This window comes from Loxodonta africana, chromosome 15 (genome assembly GCF_030014295.1).
Source record: "Loxodonta africana isolate mLoxAfr1 chromosome 15, mLoxAfr1.hap2, whole genome shotgun sequence".
Classification (NCBI taxonomy): domain Eukaryota; kingdom Metazoa; phylum Chordata; class Mammalia; order Proboscidea; family Elephantidae; genus Loxodonta; species Loxodonta africana.
This window is the reverse complement of record NC_087356.1, coordinates 27,696,434-27,720,571: the sequence shown is the minus strand read 5'-3', so window position 1 is coordinate 27,720,571 and position 24,138 is coordinate 27,696,434. Positions and strand designations below refer to the sequence as shown.

The window sequence follows — 24,138 nt, the reverse complement described above, 5'->3', positions numbered from 1 at the left end:
TAAAGGAACCTAATTTTATTTCTTGCCTATTTGAAAAAACTGTTTATTTTGCTGATTCTAGGTTTTTTTATGATTGATAAAATGGATCTTACTTACTTCTTCTGTTTGGCTACTAGAGCACTAAGTGCTAAATTTGTGGCTCACCTTGAAAAAACATGATTCCCTGATACTCATTTTGTATATCTTCTTCAATTCTGTCTTAGGTTGCTACCCTTTGTACAGATTCCGCTCCTATTTTAATTTTATTTAATATTATATTGTTTGTATCTTTATAAAACCCATTGCTATAGAGCTGATTCCAACTCATGGCGACCCCATATGACCCTGAGTGGCACAAATGGTTTGCTCTCGGCTGCTAACCTAACACAACCCACCCAGCAGCACTGAGGAAGAAAAGCCCGGTGATCTGCTTCTGTAAAGATTGTAGCCAAGAAAACCCTGTGAGGTAGCCAGGTAGCTTTATGAACCAAAAAACCCTGAACCCATTGCTGTTGAGTCAGTTCTGACTCGTGGCGACTGCATGTGTCATAGAGTAGAACTGCTCCACAGGTTTTATTGTTTGTAATCTTTGCAGAAACAAATTGCTGGGCCTTTCTTTTGCGGTGCCACTGGACGGGTTCTAACTGCCAACCATTAAGTTAGTAGTTGAGCTCAAACTGTACTACCTAAGGACCTTGTATTTTTATAAGCCACTTGAAATCCTTAAACAAAAAGCACCGAGAAACCAATGGTACTTTCATACATCCTACAGTACTTATTAAACCTCTTCTTAAGGCATAATACTAATACATAGAAAAATCATACATGATATTTTTCCTAAGGAGGTTGGACTTGTTAATAAACACTTGATATAAGAAGGGTTAGACTAGAGTATTTTGGGAGCTGATAAGAGGCAGAGGTCTTGAGACTCAGAGAGTGCTTTGGGAGAATGTGGCATTTGAATTGAGGCTTGAAGAGATGGCCAGGGTTTGGATTTGTAGAGAAAGGAAAGGTGGACATTCCAATAGAAGGGAACAACAAGTGGTCAAGAAAATAAAGACTTTGAGGTATTCATTATTATGTACCAGTTTTCTGTTTCTCCTCTCAGGCACATGTTGTGATTGCGAGTTCTTTCCCCTTGAAAGTTAGGTATGGCCGTGAGTTGTTTTGGCCAGTGATGTGTGAGCTGGAGTGAAATGACTCATTTCCAATAGAAGTTTTAAGAGTCTGTGCATTCATTAGGCTTTCTTTTCCTCTGCCTCAGTGACCTGCCGTGCTCAGATTGCCACACTATGGCACGCAGGCCAAATATGGTATGCGGCCTCTTTTTGCAAATAAAGCTTTATCGGAACAAAGCCATACTCATTTGTTTATGCATTGTCTGTGGCTGCTTATGTACTGCAGTGGCAGAGTTGAATAGTTGGGAGACATACCATATTTCCCCTAAAGCCGAAAATATTTACCGTCTGGTCATTTACAGAAAAAGTTCGCTGACTCCAGCTCTAGAATTAGCTGCTTCTCAGCTTGAGGACAGTGTAGATCAGAGCCTCTTGCTGACCTACAGTGGACATATACCATCAGAGGGAGAAAATCTTTGTTGTTTTAAGCAACTGCAATTTTGGTATCGTTTGTTGCCGCAGCATAATCTAGGCTATCCTGACAATCAAGCTGTTTATAAGATGAAGAAAGTAACTCACTTTGGTTTGGCTGGAGAGGAGGAAACTTTGTGGAGAGAAGTAGTGCGAGGAAAAAATGGATAGGAATGTTAGGGCAATATTGCGAAAGTGCTAGACTGTCAAGCTCATGTGTTTACATTTTATTTAGGACGCAAAATATGGGTTCAGTACTTGGGATTTTGTTTTTCAAGAGGCAGACTAGCGTGGCAGGAGGTACACAGTAAGCTTCATCAGCCAACAGTCATAGCTTCTGCCTTGTGTGATGCTTAGTAGAAACATCAGATTTTGTGTAATTTGAGCTGTTACACAGGCGAGGAAACATTGTAAAGAGGGGTTGTGATAGCTAAGGACCAGTTCTCTCCTTTCCTCCCAGTTTGACATCCACATCTTTAGATAAAGTAAATATATTAAATGCTGCCATAAACTTGATATAATTTGGTGTCAGATAGCCTAAGAGCAGTTTAAAGTGAAGAACAGTCACTTTGGAATTAGGTGTTACTCTGTCTGCTGTTACTTCATTTGGTAGACATCTGCTGAAGGAATCCTTTATCAGCTTGCCAAGTTACACGAATGGAAGTAAGATCATGTAGCAACTCTTCAAGGTTAAGATATAACATTTTAGGAGACAGAATCTTTCAGGTTTCCTAAAGCAGCTGCTTCCTACCTATGTGTGCTCTTTTGAAAATAAATAGAAGAAAACAAAACAAAGCACAATAAGGACAACAAAAAAATGCTGCAGAAAATCCCTTTATAGTTAGGTTATTTTAGCAAAGTAGCAGAAGAATTTGTTTGTCTAACCCTGTTTTGCTGTAGTGAAAGGTGATTTTTTACTTGTATTGAGTATATTGACATGCAGGCATTTGGAACATTGGAAAATTCATTGTATTGCAGGCATGTTTTTATTGTTTATTAAGCAATTATTCCTTTTATCTTGGAGTTTGTTTTAATACAACATGTTATGTACAAACTATTTTTCAAAAGGGAATAAAAAGTGTAGAAATATTTTTTGCCTTTTTTTTCTGATTATGAAGACAATACATGTTTATTGACACTCTTTGGTGACAGTTGACAGAAGCTCAACTTGAATTAACTTAAGCAAAAAAGTTCAATTTATTAGCTTACTATGACTAAGCATCTGAAAGCATAGGGTAGAGTTGGTGTTAGGTAAGATAAAAAAAAAAATTTTTTTTTTTTTTTGTAAGATAGCAACAAAGAATTCTCATATTGACCAGAAGAACTTCCTTCTTTTCTTTCCCAGACTTCCCTCTCTCATCCCATCTCTTGTGTCTTCTCTCCCTGTGTTGTCTTCATCCTCTCCTAAAATGGACAGACTTTCTCTACGTAGCAGGTGACATAACACTGGCAACTCTAGGCTTCCTTTATAATGTCTCTGAGTCCAAAGAGGAAAAGAGCTCTTTTCTGTGAGTTTCAGTTATTAAAATCTTGGGAAAAGGATTCTATTTCCCACCTTTTAGACAAGAGTCTAGTTCTTATGCCCCCGTGGAGATGGGATACTGTACTTGACCCAAACTTGGTTCCATTTTTACTTTTGTGGCTGGGGTGTATGGTCTTTTGCCAGAAGATAGTTGGTATTGAGGAAGGAGCATCTGACCAAAATAGTCGCCACTATAATGCTTATTGATTTAAAATCTGAAAATACTTAGAAAAACTTAACATAGTGGAACAAAGCTCCATCCATAATCTATCTCATTGTAGTCACTATTACATTTGACATATTTGCTTGGCTGTGTTTTTACATTTTTAATGTATGTTTTCTATGTCGTTGATATACACATGCATATATATAATTTTGTGTATATATGTATTTATAATATACATTATGTAATGCATATGTATATATTTTAAATAGATGTCAGATAGAGAAAAGAATCAGTGTGTGTTCCTGGTGAATATTATAAAAGAATCAGTGTGTGTTCCTGGTGAATAACCCAGCCCGTTGCCGTCAAGTCGATTCTGACTCATGGTAGTTCCATATATGACAGAATAGAACTGCTCCATACGGTTTTCTTGGCTATAGCCTTTACAGAAACAGGTCACCAGACCTTTCTTCCACAGTGTTGCTGGGTGGGTTTGAATTACCAACCTTTGTGTTAGTCATTGAGTATAAACCATTTGCACCACTCGGGGACAGTGTACTTATATCTTAATCATGGCTCTACTTCCTAGCTCTGTGACTTGGGTAAGCAGTTTATCTTATCTGTGACTCAGTATGTTTTTCTGTAAAATGAAGATAATACTGTCATCCTAAACTATGAGGTGGTTTTGAGATTAAGCAAGATCATACATAAAAACTGTTTAGAATAATCCCTTGAAAGTAGTACACGGTTGTCCCTGAGTGGCACAAATGAATACGTGCTCAACTTCTAATCGAAAGGTTGGAAGTTCAGACCCACCCAGAAGCTCCCTGGAAGACAAGGTCACACAGCCTTGAAAACCATATGGAGCACAGTTCTACATCGACACATGGAGTCACCATGAGTTGGAATTGACAGCAACTGTTTTGATTTTATCATTATTTTAAGTAATGTAATGTTTATATTATTTATGTACATATACACTGTATATGTTTATATTGCACTACCACAGACAGGCAAACACGTTTCATATCCTGCTTTTTTCACTAATCTGTTTATCTGCTGTATTATATTTTTGAACTTTAACAGTGTTTTTTGAAAACTAATGAACCTAAGGAAGATCAATTTTGGAGCTCATTCGTGATCTTAACTTTCCTCTGAAACATAGAATTTTGGGAGAACGTCACTTCAGTATGATATCTTTTAACCCAAAGGTGAGATGTGTTCAGAAGGAACAAGAGATGACTAATGACAAATCTTTGTCATCATTTACAGTTCTTAGCTTGAATGTGTTGGTTAGTGAGGTCAGGATATCCCTTTCTTGAATTGAAAGCTTGTGTTTGGTTGGCCTAAAGAGGTTAAAGATCAGTCACTGTCTCTTATCCAGTCTATAAAATGACAGTTTCCTCATAACCACGTTAGCTATATTACTTTAAAACAAAAAAAAGCTGTTACTGTTAATTCCCACTCACAGCGACCCTCCTTCCTGTTAAGTCACTAAAGAGTTGATTCTGTTTCTGTTGTAGATAGTACATTATTCTAGAAGGAGCAGTCTGCAGACTAGGGTGTTAGTGCTACTTTTCTGAACCTCTAAAATAGAGATGATGATGAAACTACTATTATGCTGTTTATTTCTCATAGAGTTGCTTTGAGGAATACATGGGAAAATATGAGAACATTCTTAGGTTTAGTTTTTTGGTGCATATAGATTTCAAGAGGTGGTGTGTCTTTGGGGTTAATTTTCTTATTTCAAGAAGTTGTGCTTTTGCTAGTTTTCCCCCATTTACATTTTCAAAGAGGCTTTTGTGTGAGTTGAGGCTTTTTGTTTAAATATCTGGCAGTTATTCAGTTTTGATTGCCTTTTACAGATTTTGAGAAAGTCCTGGAGACCAAGTTGCTAGCTAACAGTGCCTTTAATATATTGCTGATACACATGCCTGGTCTGGAAATGACTCGAATTCCTCATTATCCCTTTATCCTTGATTTTTGGTATATCTGTTTTAATTCTCATGGAAAGGACAATTTGAAAAAAAAATTAACCATGTGAAAAAACATTTTTGTCTGTTTGGCAATACTTGTTTTTCTTAATATGCTCTGTATTTTGCCTGTGAAGCAGTTTTATTGAACTGTTTATTTTGCTTTAGTGTCATGGTGATTAATTGTTGTAGCTTTATTCTGTGTATATATATATATATATACACACACATACACACCCACACACATACACATATATGTGTACATATAAAACAACAACAAAACAACCCACTGTCATTGAGTCGATTCTGACTCATAGCAACCCTATAGGACAGAGTAGAACTGCCCCATAGGGTTTTGAAGGCTCTAAATCTTTATGGAAGCAGACTGCCACATCTTTCTCCCGTGGAGGGGCTGGTGGGTTCAAACTGCCGATGTTTCAGTTAGCAGCTGTGTGCTTAGCCACTGTGCCACCAGGCCTTGCCTTCTTTTATACATACATATATATATATGCACCCTACTCCTCACTTATCAACTAACTCCTTATTTGACATTTTGCATTTATGGCAATAGTGAAAAATCTACTGTCTGACTGTTTTGTGCATTAATGACATATGTCTGGCAGTAACGAACAACGAGGTGCAATGCAGGAGTAATGCTTTCTGTGATGGCTAAGGCTATCTGTCAGCTTGGCTGGGCCATGATTCTCAGTGATTTGGCAGTGCTACAATGATGTAGCTTGGCAGTTATGCAATGATGTCGTTTGGCAGTTATGTAATGATACAGTCTGGCAGTTATGTAATGATACAGTCTGGCAGTTATGTAATGATGTAGTTTGGCAGTTATGCAGTGATGTTTGGCAGTTATGTAATGATACAGTCTGGCAGTTATGTAGTGATGTAGTCAGCCTATATTTTGTGATCCAATGTAGTCATCCTCCATTTCCACATGACGCTGTTTTTTGCATAATAACCTGGTCTTTGGAATCAAACCATGTTGATAAGTGAGGAGTAACCCATTGCCGTTGAGTTGATTCCAACTCATAATGACTCTATAGTGACACTGTAGGACGGAGTAGAACGGTCCCATAGAGTTTCCAAGGAGCGGCTGGTGGATTTGAACTGCTGACCTTTTTGTTAGCAGCCATAGCCCTTAACCACCAGGGCTCCAAGTGAGGAGTGGGTGTATATATTTATAGTATCTCATTCGTTTTTAAAATTGAGATATAATTTACTATATAATTCACCCTTTTAAAGTACACACTTCAGTGGTTTTTAATATATTCACAAGGTTGTGCAACCATCACATCTATCTAATTCCTAGAACACTGTCATCACCTCGTACCCATTAGCAGTTACTCCTCATATCTCCCTCCTCTCATCCACTGGCAACTACTTATCCACTTTTTGTCTCTATAGATATACCTATTCTGGATGTTTATATAATTGAATCATCAGTATGTGACCTTTTGTGTCTGGCTTCTTTTACTTAGCATACAGTTTTTAAGGTTCATCCATGTTGTAGCATGTCAATACTTCATTCCTTTTTATGGAATGAATAATGAATGGTGAATAATATTCCACTGCATAGATAAATGACATTTTGTTTATCCAAATTCATCAGTCTATCAGTTGATGGACATTTGAGTTGTTTCTACCTTTTGACTCTTTATGAGCAATGGTGTTATGAACATTCATGTATGAGTTTTATGTGGGCATATGTTTTCAACTCTCTTGTGTTTATACCTAGGAGTAGAATTGCTGGATCATATGGTAATTCTGTGTTTACCTTTTTTTTTTCTTTTTAAATAGACTTGATTTTTTAGAGCAGTTTTAGGTTTACAGAACATTTGTTCAGAATGTATAATAGAATCCCTATATGCCTCTTCCCCCGTTCACTGTTTCTCCTGTTATTAACATCTTGAATTTCTTGCATTAACAATTGCACTTCTCCTATTATTAACATCTTGTACAGTTATTACAATTGATGAACCAATATTCATACATTATTATTAAATAATAGTTTACATTAGAGTTCACTTTTTATGTAGTATATATGTATGGGTTTTGACAAATATATGATGTCATGTGTCCACTATTATAGTATCATACAGAATAGTTTCACTGCTCTGACAATGCTCTGTGTTCCACCTATTCATCCCTCTCCCCTTCCTCCTGAACCCCTGGCAACCACTGATCTTTTTATTGTCTCTGTAGTTTTACCTTTTCCAGAATATCATATAATTAGAATTGTATAGTATGTACCCTTTTCAGACCAACTTCTTTCACTCAGCAATATTCACTTAAAGTTCCTCCAGGTCTTTTCACAGCTTGAGAGCTCATTTCTTAAAAAAAAAAAAAAAAATTTAGTGCTGAATAATTCTCCATTGTATGGATGTACCACAGTTTGTTTATCCATTCACCTCTTGGATCTGGGATGAAAGCAAAGAATACCAGAAAGATGTTTACTTGTGTTCTATTGACTATGCAAAGGTATTGGACTGTGTGGATCATAACAAATTATGGATAACATTGTGAAGAATGGAAATTCCAGAACACTTAATTGTGCTCATGAGTAAGCTGTACATAGACAAAGAGGTTGTTGTTGGAACAGAACAAGGGGATGCTGAGTGGTTTAAAATCAGGAAATGTATGTGTCAGGGTTATATCCTTTCACCGTACTTATTCAGTCTGTATGCTGAGCAGATAATCCGAGAAGCTGGACTATATGAAGAAGAACACAGCATCAGGACTGATAAAAAACGAACTGCCTTATGCAGATGATATAGCCTTGCTTGCTGAAAGTGAAGAAGACTTGAAGCACTTACTGACGAAGATCAAAGACCACAGCGTTCAGCATGGATTACACCTCAACATAAAACAGAAATCCTCACAACAGGACCGATAAGCAACATCATGATAAATGGAGAAAAGATTGAAGTTGTCAAGGATTTCATTTTACTTAGATCTACAATCAACACCCGTGGAAGCAGCGTTTAGGAAATCAAACGACATATTGCATTGGGCAAATCTGCTGCAAAAGACTTCTTTAAAGTGTTGAAAAGCAAAAATGTCACTTTGAGGACTAAGGTGTGCCTGACCCAAACTATGATATTTTTGATTTTTTCATGTGCATGAGGTAGAGAGTGAATAGGGAAGACCAAAGAAGAATTGGTGCCTTTGAATTACCGTGTTAACAAAGAATATTGAATATACCACGGGCTGCCAGAAGAATGAACAAATCTGTTGTAGAAGGAGTACAGCCTGAATGCTCCTTAGAAGTGAGGATGGCGAGACTGCCTCACATGCTTCGGACATGTTATGAGGAGGGACGAGTCCCTGGAGAAGGACATCATGCTTGGTAAAGTAGAGGGTCAGCAAAAAAGAGGAAAGCACTCAACGACATGGACTGATACGGTGGCTGTAACAATGGACTCAAGTGTAGCAACGATTGTGAAGATGGCTAAGGACCAGGCAGTGTTTCATTCCGTTCTGCATAGGATTGCTATGAGTCAGAAATGACTCAATGGCACCTAACAGCAGTAACATTAAAGGACATCTTGGTTACTTCCAGTTTTAGGCAATTTGAATAGAACTTCTGTAAACATTTGTGTGAAGGTTTTTAAGAGAATATATATATATAAAGTATATTTTAAGGGAATATATACATATATATGTATCTTATTTAGGTAAATATGTAGGAGCACAATTGATGGATCATGTGGTAAACCTCCTTAGCTTTGTAAGTACCTGTCAGACTGTCTTCCAAAGTGGCTGTACCATTTTGTAGTTCAGTCACCAATAAATGAGAATTTCTGTCGTTTACATCTTTGTCAGCGTTTGGTGGTGTTAGTGTTTTGGATTTTAGCCATTCCAATAGGTGTCTCGAGGGCGCTGGGTTTGAATAGGTGTGTAGGGAAACCCTGGTGGTGTAGTGGTTAAATGCTACAGTTGCTAACCAAGAGGTTGGCAGTTCAAATCCACCAGGCACTCCTTGGAAACTCTATGGGGCAGTTCTTCTCTGTCCTATAGGGTCGCTATGAGTTGGAATCGATTCGATGGCAGTGGGTTTGTTTTGGTTTGGTTAATAGTTGTGTAGTGACATCTCGTTTTTTAAGTTTGTGATTCCCTAATTACACATGATGTTGAGCATCTTTTCATATGCTTGTTTTCCATTTGTGTATCTTCTTTAGGAGCCCTGGTGGCACAGTAGTTGAAGTGCTCTGCTGCTAACTGAAAGGCCAGTGGTTCAAATCCACTAACTGCTCTGCAGGAGAAAGATGTGGCAGTCTGCATCTTTAAAGATTTATGGCCTTGGAAATCCTATGGAGCTGTTTTCCTCAGTCCTGTAGGGTCGCTATGAGTTGGAATTGACTTGATGGCGTTGGGTTTGATTCTTTTTTTGGTTATTTCTTCTTTGATGAGGTGTCTGTTCAGCTATTTTGCCCATTTTTAATTGAATTGTTTGTTTTCTTATTGTTGAGTTTTAAGAGTTCTTTGTATATTTCAGATACAAGTCCCTTATCAGGTAGGTGTTTTGCAAATATTTTCTCCCAGTCTATTGCTTGTCCTTTTTTCTCTTGTGTCTTTCTCAGAGCAGAAGTTTTTAATTTTAGCAAACCCTGACTTACCTGTTTTTTCTTTTATGAACGGTTTTGGTGTTGTATTGAAAAATGTTTAACTTTTGGAGGAACCACCAAATTGTTTTGTGCAGTGGCTGCATTATTCTACATCCCCATCAGTAATGTATGAGGGTTCCGCTTTCTCTATATCCTTGTCAACACTTGTTACTTTCAGTTTTTTTGATTATAGTCATCCTATGTTGTTGTGGTTTTGATTTGCATTTACTTAATGGTAATAATGTTAAACGATTTTCCATATGATTATTGACCGTTTGTATAGATGGTCTTTGGAGACATGTCTGTTCAAATCCTTTGCCCATGTTAAAATAAGATTATGTATCATTTTATCGTTGAGTTGTAAGAGTTCTTTATATATTCTGGGTGTGAGACCCTTACTAGGTATAAGATATAAGTGGTGTGTTTCCACTTTTTTAATAGTGTCCGTTGAAGTACAAAAGTTTTTAGTTCTGATGAAGCCCAATTTATGTGTTTTTTTTCCTCTGGCTGCTTATGTTTTAAATGTTATAGCTAAGAAACCATTGCTTCACCCAAGGTCACAAAGAATTACACCTATGTTTTCCTCTAAGAGTTTTTTTTTTTTTTTAAATAGTTTTAGCTCTTAAATTTAGGTCTCTGATAAATTTTTGTATATGGTATGAGGTGGATTCTAGCTTCTTTTTGCATGTGGATATCCAGTTGCCCTAGCATGATTTGTTGAAAAGACTGTTTTTTCTCCATTGAGTTATCTTGCCACTCCTACTGAAAATCAATTGACCATAAACATATAGGTATTTCTGGATGCTCAGTTCTCTTCTGTTAGTCTATATGTCTGTCCTTATGCTAGTATCACACTGTCTTGATAACTGTAGCTTTGTAGTAAGTTTCAAAATTGGAAAGAATGTATCCTCCAACTTGTTTCTTTTTTTCTGATTATTTTGGCTGTTCTTGGCCCCTTGCATTTCTATATGAAATTTTAAGATCAGTTTGTCAATTTCTGCAAAAAGACAGCTGGGATTTTAGTGGTAATTATAGTGAATCTGTAGATCAATTTGAGGAGTGTACTTGGTTGAGTAGTGCTCCCTGTCCCCCAAGCGGGTATCTGTCCAGAACCTGTGATTGTGACCTCATTTAGAAATAGGGTCTTTGCAGATTAATGAAGTTATGATTACATTATACTGGATTAAAACCCAAAAAAGCCAAACCTGTTGCCATCAAGTCAGTCTGACTCTTAGTGACCCTATAGGACAGAATAGAACTGCCCCATATGGTTTCCAAGGAGCACCTGGTGGATTTGGACTGCCAACCTTTTGGCAGCAGCCGAGCTCTTAACCACTATGCCACCAGAGTTTCTGGTGGGCCCTAAATCCAGTGTGAGTGGTATCCTTATAAGAAGTGGGAAACTTGTACACAGAGTCCCGGGGAGAATGCAATGTGATGATGGAGGTAGAGGTTGGAGTTTTGTTGCCACAAGTCAAGGAATGCTAAGAATTGTTAGGAAACACCAGAAACTTGAAGAGAGGCATAGAATAGACTCTCCCTCTGAGCCCCCAAGAGGAGCCAGCCCTGTCAACACCTTGATTTTGGACCTCAGGCCTTTGGAACTGTGAGAGAATAAATTTCTGTTGTTTTGAGCCACCCAGTATTTATTTTTTTATGGTAACCTTAGGAAACTAATACAGGTTCCAAGGAAGTCCAAAACCTAGTAGGCAAATTCCATTAGGATGGAAGTCCTGAGAATAATCCTCTGTGGTTCAGTGCTCTGTCCTCTTGTGTATGGGTTGTACTTTCTTCTTTCTTTGCATGCCTCATTTTTTTGTTGTTGAAAACCAGACATTTTGAATATCATAATGTGGTAACTCTGGAAATTAGATTCTCCTCCCTCTGTAGGGTTTGTTGTTGATGATGTTATAGTTGTTACTTATTTAGTGACTTTTCTGGACTAATTTTGTGTAGTCTGTCTGTTATTCGTTGTGTGTGCCCATTGAAATCTCTGTTGCATTAATTTAGTGGTCAGCTGGTGCTTTGACAGAGACTTCCTTAAATACTGAGATTCAGCTATTTTTTCTTGATTAATCATTCCTTGGTCACTGCAAGCTTTTGATTATTATGAAGAGTTCTGAGGAAATGTATTCTTTTTTTTTTTGCCAGTTCATTGCTTTTATGGAGAGATGGACTTTTGGAGTTCTCTATTCTGTTATTTTCTTTCCTGACTTTTGAGGAACCATGTTCATTCATTCATTGACTAAATATTTATTGAGCTCCTGCTATGTTTCAGACACTGCTGGGCTTGCATATTCACAATATTCAAAATACTGGACTTCCTTGCAAAGCATGAAGGGAGGTGGTGGTGGTGGAAGCTAGCATTTGTTGATGCCTGAGTACTATAATACAGTATCTGATTTTTGTTTTTTTTCACAATTCTGTAATGACAAGAGGAGTTGAGCATCTTGGCTTATGTATGTTGACCAAAGTAATTTCCCCTGGAAACTCGTAAACTTAGTTCATTTTCTGTTGGGTTGCTTTTTTTTTCTCTTACTGACTTGTAGGAATCTTTGTGTATTATGATACTAATCTTCTATGTATGCTTTACAAATATATTTCCCCATTTTTTCTTTTTCTTTTTGACCTAATTCGTTGTATCCATTTTTATATAGAAGTTTAATATTTTTTTGTGTAGTCACATCTGTCAGTCTTTTCCTACGGCTACTGGCTTTTATGTGTTGCTTAGAGAAGCCTTCCCTCAGGGTAACATTCTGTAAAACTGTAGTACAGTGTCACAACCAGCATATTGACACCGATAGAATCCACCAACCTACCAATTCAAATTCTTCCGGTTTTACTTGTACTCATTTGTGTTTGTGTTTAGTTCTATACAGTTTGTGCTCGTGAAGTTTGTGTATTCATCACCACAGCCCAGTTACTGAGCAGTTCCATCCTCATAACGATCACTTGGGTTGCCTTTTTTATAACCACATCTACCTCTCTGCTGACCCCTCCACCCCCCGTAACCACCAATCTGTCTCCGTTTCTAAAAGTCGATCATTTCAAAATTGTTATGTACGTGGAAACATGCAGCACTTAACCTGTGGGGATTGGATTTTTTTTTCACTCAACTTAATTTCCTGAAGATTGATCAAAGTTGTTTGTATATCAGTAGTTTATTCCTTCTCATTACTGGGTTGGATTCCATGGTGTGAATGTACTGCAGTTTAACCACTCACCTGTTGCAGGACATCTGGGCTGTTTTCCAGTTTTGGGCTACTATGATTAAAGCTGCTATGAACATTTGTGTATTTGCTTTTGTATGAACATAAGTTGTCATTTCTCTGGGATAAATGCCCAGAAGTGCAATTGCTGAATTGTATGATAAGTGTATGTTTAGTTTTTTAAGAAATTGCCAAAATATTTTCCAGAGTGGCTGTACCATTTTACATTCCCACAGTAATATGTGAGTTATCCAGTTCCTCTGCATCGTCACCAGCATTTGGTGGTGTCACTCTTTTATTTTAGTCATTCTGCTCTATAGTGATATTCTAGTATTGTTTATTATGATTAGGTTTTAAGTTGATCTTTATTATTGTGTTCTATGGAATGACTGATTTATTATTTGCCCTACTTATTGAATTTACTGTTGTTGCCTTTTTATGTACATATTGTGGACTGTTGCCCTCCTAAAGATTCCCAGTACTAGTAATTTTCTTATGAGGCTGCTGATTATATTAATGAATGTGCTTTTTGATATTATATAATGAAATATATCAACATTTGGAAGACCTGTACAAGGCAGTGTACCAGTGTTTTTCAGATGACTGATACCTTTTGTTACGAAATCATGCATAGGTAAAAGATTTGTTTGAAGTGTAAGATAGACTTTTAATTTGACACAGTACTAACTTTTCATTGATATGGTGTCAGATTCTACATTGCAGGTTACCTTTAAGAAACTACCACTTGCCAAGTTTTGAGGTATTAAAGACGAATCTCTATAATTATCTGAAAAGGCTTTTTACAATACTCCCTACTTTTCCAACTGCATATTTCTGTGAGACTGAATTTTCTTCATGTATTTTAACTAAACCCAAACATTGCAATACATTGAATGCAGAAGCAGTTATTGAATCCAGAGAATCCAAATGCCTTCTCTTAAGCCGGACATTAAAGAAATTTGCAAAAATGTATAACAGTGCCACTCTTCCAGTTAATCTATTTGTTTTGGAATATGTAACTATTAAAAAATATCTTCTTCAACATGTAATGGGATTATTGCTATTTTTAAATGAATTAATTTTTTAAATTTCTAAGCTTTAATTTCTAATACAGTAAATACTGATACATATAAAAGTTGATATATATAAAACTTTTGTTTATAAAAGTTCTTTAGAGCCCTCTGTAATTTTTATTACTGTAAAGGGTCTTGTGTCCGAAAAGTTTGAGAACAGATTAAAGGAGACTAAAGAGATGTGATAATTAAATGGAATACATAATACATAATCCTAGACTGGTTACTCTTTAGGAGGAACTGAAAATGCTCTAAAGAAGATTATTGGGACAATTAAAAAAGTCTGAATATGAAGTATGGATTAGGTTCGTATTATATCATTGTTAAATTTCTTAGACTTGATTACTGTACTGTAGTTAAGTAAGAGAAGTACACACTACAGTATTAAGGGCATGATGTATGCAACCTACTTTCAAATAGTTTAGAAAAATAAACATATTATCTGTGTAAAAAGAGAGAAAAATGAATGGCAAAAATGTTACAAAATGATGAATTTTGGGTAAAATTTTGGAGCCCTGGTGGCGCAGTGGTTAAGAGCTCAGCTACTAACCAGAAGGTTGGTAGTTTGAATCCACCAGGTGCTCTTTGGAAACGCTATGGGGGTGGTTCTACTATGTCCTATAGTTTTGCTATAGGGTCGCTATGAGTTGGAATTGACTCCACAGCAATGGTTTTTTTTTTTGGTGGGGGGAGGGAGTATTTGTGTAGATTTTTTGTATAAATTTGAAATTATTTCAAAATAAAAATTAAAAATAAAGTAATGGAATTGAAAAATTTGTACAGATTAGTTGCTGTTTTGTTGTGCTTTTGAATGACTGAAATGATTTGGGCAGTTGTAGACACTATGTAAGTACTTGGGGGTTTTCACCGCTTTTTAGAGGACACTCTTTGGGCTCTACTGCCCCCTAGTGACTGTTACATTCACTAGCAACTCCTTGTGTAAGCACAGTAACAGGAATTTAGAGCACTATAAAACCCAAAACCAGACCCACTGCCCTCTAGTTGACTCTGGCTCATAGCAACCCTATAGGACAGAGTAAAACTGCCCCATAGGGTTTCTGAGGAGCAGTTGGTGGATTCAAACTACTTTGGGTTAGTAGCTGAGCTCTTAACCACTATGCCACCAGGGCTCTTGAAAGCATAGTCATCATTAAAAAATAATTTAATATCATGTCAAAGAATTATGTTCTTTGGGGGGAGGGATATTATTAGGAAGCTATATCTTATGACCTCTTTTTTCTTTGAATTAAAAAATTATATTTTTCTAGTTTTTGCTTTATATTATATCGTCAGTCCCCTCTTTTTTTTTTTTTAAAGGTAGTATCTATTGGTTCCTCACTCTAGAGCAACAATAAAACTTACTTATATACTCTTTCTTCCATTATCATTCAATATTTAGTCAAATTCTTTTATGCATAACGTCACCATAAGTTGGAGCCAACTCCATGGCAACTGACACCGCCACCACTGTTATCTCGTTTTACGTCGTACTCTTAAATATGCTTAGAGTTCTCTCGACCTGTAATTTCTCACTGGAAATCCCAAACTCCCAAAAGCTCTGAAATCCATTTGTTGCTAAAACCTGACTAAATGTCCTGAATTCATTTGGCAACAAAACCTGATCTGAGTTGACATGAGATGTCCATAGTCTTTATATTTACCACTTGTGTGACTATTCTTAACACTTTGCTGCAGAAATACCAATGTTTTTGATTATGGAATACTTCTTAAGACCTCATTAGGGATGTTCCATAATGTGTGACATATGCAGTGTAAAAAAAACAACAAAAAAAACTGCCGGCCCTTCGGTTAGCAGTATATTTCTTATGATGTGTAATATTCTGAGTTACGATACATTCCTGCCCAAAGATTTTAGATGACGGATTGTAGAGTTGTACTTGATTGACTTTGACTCCCCGCTATCACATACGAGGCAATCGGCTGCCTTACTCTACTTTCTATCTTTGCTCTCCTTTTTTTTAGTTGTATGGTTTTTAACCTACTGCTTTTATATACCATTTTTTGTCTCTCTTATTCCGGCCTAGTTTTTGCCTTAGAGTTGCAGTTAAATATCCTTATTCAGCTTTTCACCACCAGCCTTTTTTGCTAAAGTTTCCCCTGTCATCTAGTTGGAGTGTAGCTCCTCCTGCAGTAATTACTTAAGGAGGATCTATGTGAACAGTTGTGCCACATCAGCAAATGAAGGTCCTGAAAGCTTTACTCCATCCACGTGATTAAGGTTGACTCCACTTTGAGAAGGCAGCTCTTCCCCAGTCGTCTTTTGAGTGCTGTCCAACCTGGGGTCTCATCTTCCAGCACTATATCAGATCATGTTCCGTTGCTATTCATAAGGTTTTCACTGGCTAATGCTTTTCAGAAGTAGACTGCCGGGTCCTTCTTCCTAGTCTGTCTTAGTCTGGAAGCTCAGCTGAAACCTGTCCTCCATGGGTGGCTCTGCTGGTATCTGAATACCAGTGTCATAGCTTCAAGCTTGACAGCAACACACAAGTCCCCACAGTACGACAAACTGACAGACATGGTTTAAAATCAGGAAAGGTGTGTGTCAGGGTTGTATTCTTTCACCATACCTATTTAATCTGTATGCTGAGCAAATAATATGAGAAGCTGGACTATATGAAGAAGAATGGGGCATCAGGATTGGAGGAAGACTCATTAACAACCTGCGTTGTGCAGATGACACAACCTTGCTTGTTGAAAGTGAAGAGAACTTGAAGCACTTACTAACGAAGATCAGAGACCACAGCCTTCAGTATGGATTACACCTAAACATAAACAAAACGAAAATCCTCACAACTGGACCAATGAGCGACATCATGATAAACGGAGAAAAGATTGAAGTTGTCAAGGATTTCATTTTACGTGGATCCGCAATCAACAGCCATGGAAGCAGCAGTCAAGAAATCAAGAGATACATTGCATTGGGCAAATGTGCTGCAAAGGACCTCTTCAAAGTGTTGAAGAGCAAAGATGTCACCTTGAAGACTAAGGTGCGGCCGACCCAAGCCGTGGTATTTTCAATCACATTGTATGCATGTGAAAGCTGGACAGTGAATAAGGAAGACCGAGGAAGAGTTGATGCCTTTGAATTGTGGTGTTGGTGAAGAATATTGAATATACCATGGACTGCCAAAAGAACGAACAAATTTGTCTTGGAAGAAGTGCAGCCAGAATGCTCCTTAGAAGGAAGGATGGTGAGACTGCGTCTTACACACTTTGGACATGTTGTCAGGAGTAATCAGTCCCTGGAAAAGGACATCATGCTTGGCAGAGTTACGGGGTCAGCGGAAAAGAGGAAGACCCTCAACGAGGTGGATTGACACAGTGGCTGCAACAATGAGCTCAAGCATAACCACGATTGTAAGGATGGCGCAGGACAGGGCAGGGTTTCGTTCTGTTGTGCATAGGGTCACTATGAGTTGGAACAGACTTGACGGCACCTAACAACAACAACAACAACAACAACAACAACAACAACAACAACAACAACAACATGTGAATAGTATTTTTTGAATTATTGTATGTTCAAGCTAACCAAGGATAGCTTGGTTGAAATTAAGATTCTTGGCTTATATTTTATTCCTTGAGTGTCTTTTCTTGTGTTTAATGCTATGGTTAAAGTCTGTTGCCAGCTGGATTTTTTTTTCCCTGATAATACTTTTTAAAATTATGAAAGTATCCTTTGACCAAAAAAATTGAGAATTGCTGGGTTAGGCCTTCTATGTCTAATATATTTTATATTTCCTATATTCTCCATCATTTTTTTCTTCTCTATGCGTCAGTCTGGATATTTGAAGAGCTAGGCTGCTAACCAAAAGGTTGGCAGTTCTAATCCACCAGCTGCTCCTTGGAAACCCTATAGGGCAATTCTACTCTGTCCCGTAGGGTCGCTGTGAGTTGGAATCAACTCGACAGCAGTGGGTCCTGGTCCTGCCTTCACTAGTTCTCTGTTGCTGATAAACCCACTTATGGAGTTTTTAATTTTGAAAATTGTATTTTTCAGCTCTGAAATTTCCACTCAATTAAAAAGAATATATAGATTCCCAAGTGTCTGGTGAATTATCCATTTTCCCATCTGTTTTCTTCATCTTTTCCTTTTTGGGGGGTATGTATTATTCATAGCCATATTAAAGTCTTAGGCAAATTCAGTATCTGGATCATCTGTAGATCTTGATTTTCAGTCATGTGATCTTCTGTCTTGTCATACCTGGTAACTTGGACAGAATGGGGATAAAAATTTGTGACATTATCTTCCATAAGAGAGGATTTATTCTTTTCTTTGTTAGACAAATAGAATGTTGATGATACCCTTAATTTAGCTAATCTCTGAGCTGGACAAATCCAGGGTTGGGCTTTGGCAAGGCTATGGCTGCTTTTTTTTGGAGCCCTACCACTAAAAAAAAAAATTTTTTTTCTTTTAGTGGTGCAGCGGCTAAGAGCTTGGATGCCAACCAAAAGGCCGACAGTTCGAATCCACCAGCTATTCCTTAGAAACCTTGTAGGCAGTTCTGCTCTGTCCTACAGGGTCACTATGAATTAGAATTGACCTGACGGCAGTGGGTATGGCTGCTTTTAGAGGAGCCCTAGTTGCTCAATGGTTAAAATGCTTGGCTGGTAACTGAAAGGCCAGTGGTTCAAACACATCAGCAGCTCTGTGGGAGAAAAAACCTAGCGATCTGCCTCTTTAAAGATTACAGCCTAGGAATACCTATGGGGCAGTTTTACTCTGTCCTGTAGGGTCACTAGGAGTCAGAATCAACTTGATGGTAATGAGTTTGTTTTTTGTGGGTTACAGCTGCTTTTTGTTCATTACTTCCTTAGAATTCACCTTTCACGTATTCCAGAGAGCCTGGAGTAATGATTAGGGCCTCTTCCCTCAGATGGATACGAATTCTAATCTTTATTTTCTCCACACTTTAAAACTACCCAAAACTCCGTTCTGCTTCTCAGAGGTTTTTTGCTTTTCTTCTTAGTCTCCTGCCTTGCATGGCTTAAAAATTCAGCAAATGTTCTGAGGGGAAAACAGAAAAGTTTGTTTTCTTCCCATTTTTCCTCTCCAGAATCTTTACTTCTTAAGTCTCTAATTTGTATTTCTTCACCCCTACAAAATTATCGAAAGTTGGTTTCTCTACCTCTTAGTCATTATTTTCTGCCCAGTCTTTTTACAGGAAACTTTTTGGCAGATACCCTGAGGGGAAAAATTGTGACTGAGTAATGTTAGCTAATTCCTTTGTATGATTCCCCCTTCTTCTGCATTTTGTTCCCTTAATTCCTAGTTACCTCAGCAGGTCTGTAAGTCAACCAAGAAAGAGCATCACAAACAAGCTATGTAAATGACTTGTAGAGGTATCAGTTCAAAATTGGAGCAGGATGAAGGAGAGCTTCAGGAGAGAGATTTCCAGGAAAAAGGGGGATTCAAACAAGAAAGGAAAGGTAAAGTTAGCATACAACCTGGCTTAAAGATGGAGAATATTGATATCGTCAAAATAGTACAAATGTTCATTGGTTATCAAAGACAAAATATGGGCAAACCATGAAAGATAATAATGATTACAGCACAGAAAGATATATTGTGAATCATATCAAGATAAAATTGATTTAAGTAATCGGGAGAAGGTAAGGAAGAGAGATAAAGAGAAAATAACAGGAGCTAATGCTATACTTTGCATAGTTGGGAGTCAAGATAATCTGCAATTAATGATATGAGAAATAAAAGCATATTATTTAAATCATAAAAATAATCTTTAGAAAACCTAAAAATAGTGCTGTAAGTATATTGAGATGGAGGAGAGGAATGGGATAGTATGATGCAGTAACGAAGCCGTCAACTAATAGGTTTTTGTTAAGCAGACTAGAGAATTGAAGTCAGTCAGATGTAGATTTAGAAGAACAGAAAGGTTTATTCACAGTTTGTAAACTGGGAGACAGGCAGGGACTTGTGACCTAAGGCCACCAGCTCTCTGAACCAGGGCAGATTTGCTCTTTTTATACGGGTGACATACATATTCATGAGCAGCAAGGGGAGAATCTTCAGTCCTGTGATAGGAAGATGCGCGAACAGTCCGCAAGTGGTGTATACCTAATTTTTGGTTAATGGGTCTTTGTGTACGTTCCTAAAATGGAGTCGAACTGCCCCATAAGGTTTTTTAGGCTTTAATCTTCATGGGAGCAGATCACCAGGTCTTTTTCCCACAGAGCTACTGGCTGGGTTTGAGCTACCGTCCTTTCAGTTAGCAGCAAAGTACTTAACTAAAGTGCTTGACTATTGTGCCACCAGGGCTCCTTAGACAATATTGAAAACTGATAAAATGAAAACAGCAATATTATCGTATTATCCAAAGATATAGACATACCTCTAGAAAATTAAAAACAGAAATATATAGAAAAGTTCAAAGTAATTTTTTCTGGAAAATTAGAATGATGATTCAAGAAGCTCAAAGTTCCTCAACCGGGATAAACACAAGCAACAGTACTATACCAAGGCACTATACAAAGGAACGACAATAGATGAAAAGATAAATGGATGAGAAATGGAAGCATACTCAGTAAAAAGAAAGGAAAAGAGGAAACCATTTATATTATAATTACTTACATGGCTAGGTTTAAATCTGCTCTCTTTCTATTTGTTGTTTATGTTTTCCATTTTTTTCTCTTTTCTTCCTTTCTGTAACTGAATTGAACCAATTGAATATTTTTTAGGATTCTGTTTTACTCCACTATTGGGCTATTAGCTATACCTCTTTGTTTTATTCTTTAGTAGTTTTTCTAGGGTTTACAGTGTGCATCTTTAACTTATCAAAGTCTACCTCCAAATGATAACACTCCATGTAAAATGTAAGACCGTTACAAAAGTAAACAGGTAGTCCCCAGCCTGCGGCAGGGTTCCATTCTGATGACTCTGTCATAAATTGGTTCTGATGTAAATTGAATACCACTTTTTTTTTTTTTTTAAGTTTTCATTATTGCCTTTTATTATCAGTATCTTTATAAATCTGACCTTTATTTGTCTTTGGAGATGGGAAACATTACATATAAACATTTGCGAGTGAACATCTGAGAATGATAACATTAGCAAATTACATGCTGTAACATTCTATATAGTATGTATACTAATGATAAGGTGTACAAAAACAACAACAACAAAACCAAACACAGATGATCTTCAGTGTGGTTTGTTGTAACTTGAATACATCATAAGTCAGGCACTACCTGCACATACATTTCCCCCACTGACCTTTGGGTAACATATACATTTTACTTCCATATATGTTATGAATTTCAGAGCTCATTGTTAATAGTTTTGCTTTAAGCCGTCACTTTTAAGGAAATTAAAAAAAACCAAAAGTTATTTTATATTTACCCACAAATGTGTCATTTCTTACAGTCTTTATTCCTTTGTTCAGACCCACATTTTGACCTGATTTAATTTTCTTTTTTTTTTTTTTGTCTAACGAATTCCTTAAACTTTTCTTGTGATGAAGGTCTGCTGGTGACAATTTTTCTAAGATTTTGTATGTCTGCAAAAATCATTTTTTCTTTAGTTTTTGAAAGATATATTTGCTGAATATAGAATACTAAGTTTACAATTTTTCTTCAGCATTCTAAAGATGTTTTTCCATTGTCTTCTTGCTTACATAATTTGGATGAGAAGTCTGCGGTCATTTTTTGTTTCTTTGCGTGTAATGTGTTTTCTCATCTGTTTGCTTTTAAGATTTTTTTTCTATGTTACTGGTTTTCAGCAACTCCAGGAAGCATTTTTTGACTAATCCAGTTCCACACTGACCATTCCTTTTTGTACCTTGCTTTTAAAGTATACGGACCCAATTATGTTAATTCGTGTCCAGGTATAAAATAAACTTTGTGATTTAGTTGTGTCCTTTCTTACTTATTATTATTTTTTTTTCTTACTTATTATAGTATGAACTCCCTCGAAGGGAAACATTCTTGTCTTTTTATTTGTTAGTAGATTCTCAGTAAATACTTACTAAATGAGCTTATGTTGGTAAAAATCCAAACCACCTAGTATAGGCAGTATTCTCGAGTTTCTGAGAAAACAGTTTCTATTTAACTTGCTGTGGTCACTTAGACAATTATCTCCTGCCTTTTAGAAGTTTATTTATCCTAGCTTGGTACATCTTGAACGTTAAAAAGAATGTTTCCACTTTTCTCATTAAGTAAATAATCAAGTTACTCCCTAAAAAAAATAAGTTACTCCCTAGATTGGAGAAATAGGTGTAGTAGAGATATTTCATAGCATTGGGAGGGTGACCTAAATATAACCCTTTGGAGACGTAATTTACTGGTAAGCAATCTTTGTTTCTTCAGTGATGATTGGGACCATATTAGATCATCACTTTGTTAACTTTTGAGTTGACCGGTACAGGGTACCAGATTCTCCAAATAAATTATATGACCTAGACCATATTGACCTACAGATAGTAAATGAGTAATGAAAATAGGCACTAGACCTCAGGTAGATACCTAACAAATTATAATCATAGACAATTTCTGAAAGGAAGACAATTTTGACCCAAGTTTTGACCGTAGCTGCCCGTTGTAATTCTTTAAATTGAACCGATTGTGCAACCTTGGTACCCACTCTTTCTGAAAAGATGTCTCTTAATATGTTAAGCTTTATCATAAAAAAATTTACATTATTGAAATAGTCCTTCACCAACCTTTATTTTACGGTTTAGTTTTGGTGTACCTTACTCTGTTAAATTTTATTTTGATTGTTTTAGAACCATTTTCCCAAACGAATGTATGTAGATCAAGGTTGTTTCACATTTTACTTTTACATTTCAGAATATTAAAAATAAAACCTAGTTAGTATCATTTTATGTAACTGAATATGTATTTCATTTCATGGTCCAGGTAAAAAGAAAAATCATTGAATAGAATGGACACTAAAACGACTCCATGTAAAGATAGTTAATGGCAAAGGTGAGGTCTTAAATTAACACTGTGACTATCACTAAATTAATGTTACTGTTGAACACAAATGGCTGTACAGCAAGACTGACTCTGATATGCCAGGGCAGTGCTTTGGCAGCATGACCCAGATCATTGGTTCTGGATGCTTCATTTGAAAATGATTTCTTGGTGAGGCATATGTGATCTTGGACTTATGAATTGTCTTGAAATTTTTCTTCAAGGGGAGTAGCATATGAGAGGGAGGATGTCTTAGTCATCTAGTGCTGCTATAACAGAAATACTACAAGTAGACGGCTTTAACAAAGAAAAGTTTATTCTCTCACAGTCTGGTAGGCTAGAAGTGTGAATTCAGGGCACCAGCTCCAGGGGAAGGGTTTCTCTCTCTGTTGGCTCTGGAGGAAGGTCGTTGTCATCAGTCTTCCCTTGGCCTGGGAGCATCTCAGTGCAGGAACTTCAGGTCCAAAGGACACGCTCTGCTCCCAGCACTGCTTTCTTGGTGGTATGAGGTCCCCTTGTCTCTCTGCTCACTTCTGTCTTTTCTATCTCAAAAGAGACTGGTTTAAGATACTATCTAGTAGATCTCATCAATATACATGTTAATCCATCTCATTGCATCATAGTAATAGGATTTACAACACATAAGGAAATAACATCAGATGACAGAATGGTAGACAATCATACAATTCTGGGAATCATGCCTTAGCCAAATTGACAGATATGTTTGGGGGACACAATTCAAGCCATGACAGAGCATAAACAAAATATTTTGGTTATAATTTGCTGTAAAGATGATTTATTACAGTTTAATAGTAAACAGCTCTGTGGCCTGAATTTATCTCACTTTAAAAAAGAAAATTTTTTTTTTTTTTAGTTCTAACTGGTGCTTCTCTCTGACACATGGTGTGAATCAACTGTCCTTCCAACTTGAAAGAACAGAGAGCTCGTTGACGCAACTCCTTTGTTTTGGGGAATTGTCTCCATTGTGCCTTCTAAGGGGAGGGCTATTAAAAGCTTTGGCTCATTGCAAGTTCTCTCCAAGTTGGACCTGTTGGATGCTTTTGT

The 24,138-nt window shown here is 37.0% G+C and overlaps 1 protein-coding gene across 20 annotated transcripts in view; it reads left to right on the top strand.

The window, feature by feature from the left end:
• Positions 1–24,138, top strand: part of EXOC6B (exocyst complex component 6B) — a 712,770-nt gene that overhangs the window by 67,221 nt on the left and 621,411 nt on the right. The window contains exon 2 of one of the 20 annotated variants that reach the window (XM_023552761.2): positions 4,340–4,464. The exons of 18 other annotated variants lie outside the window; for them this stretch is intronic. The gene's annotated coding sequence lies outside the window, so the exon portion shown is untranslated. Of the gene's footprint in view, positions 1–4,339; positions 4,465–23,016; positions 23,086–24,138 lie in introns of all 20 variants that reach the window. One more of the 20 variants, XM_064268716.1, reaches the window with a different exon arrangement.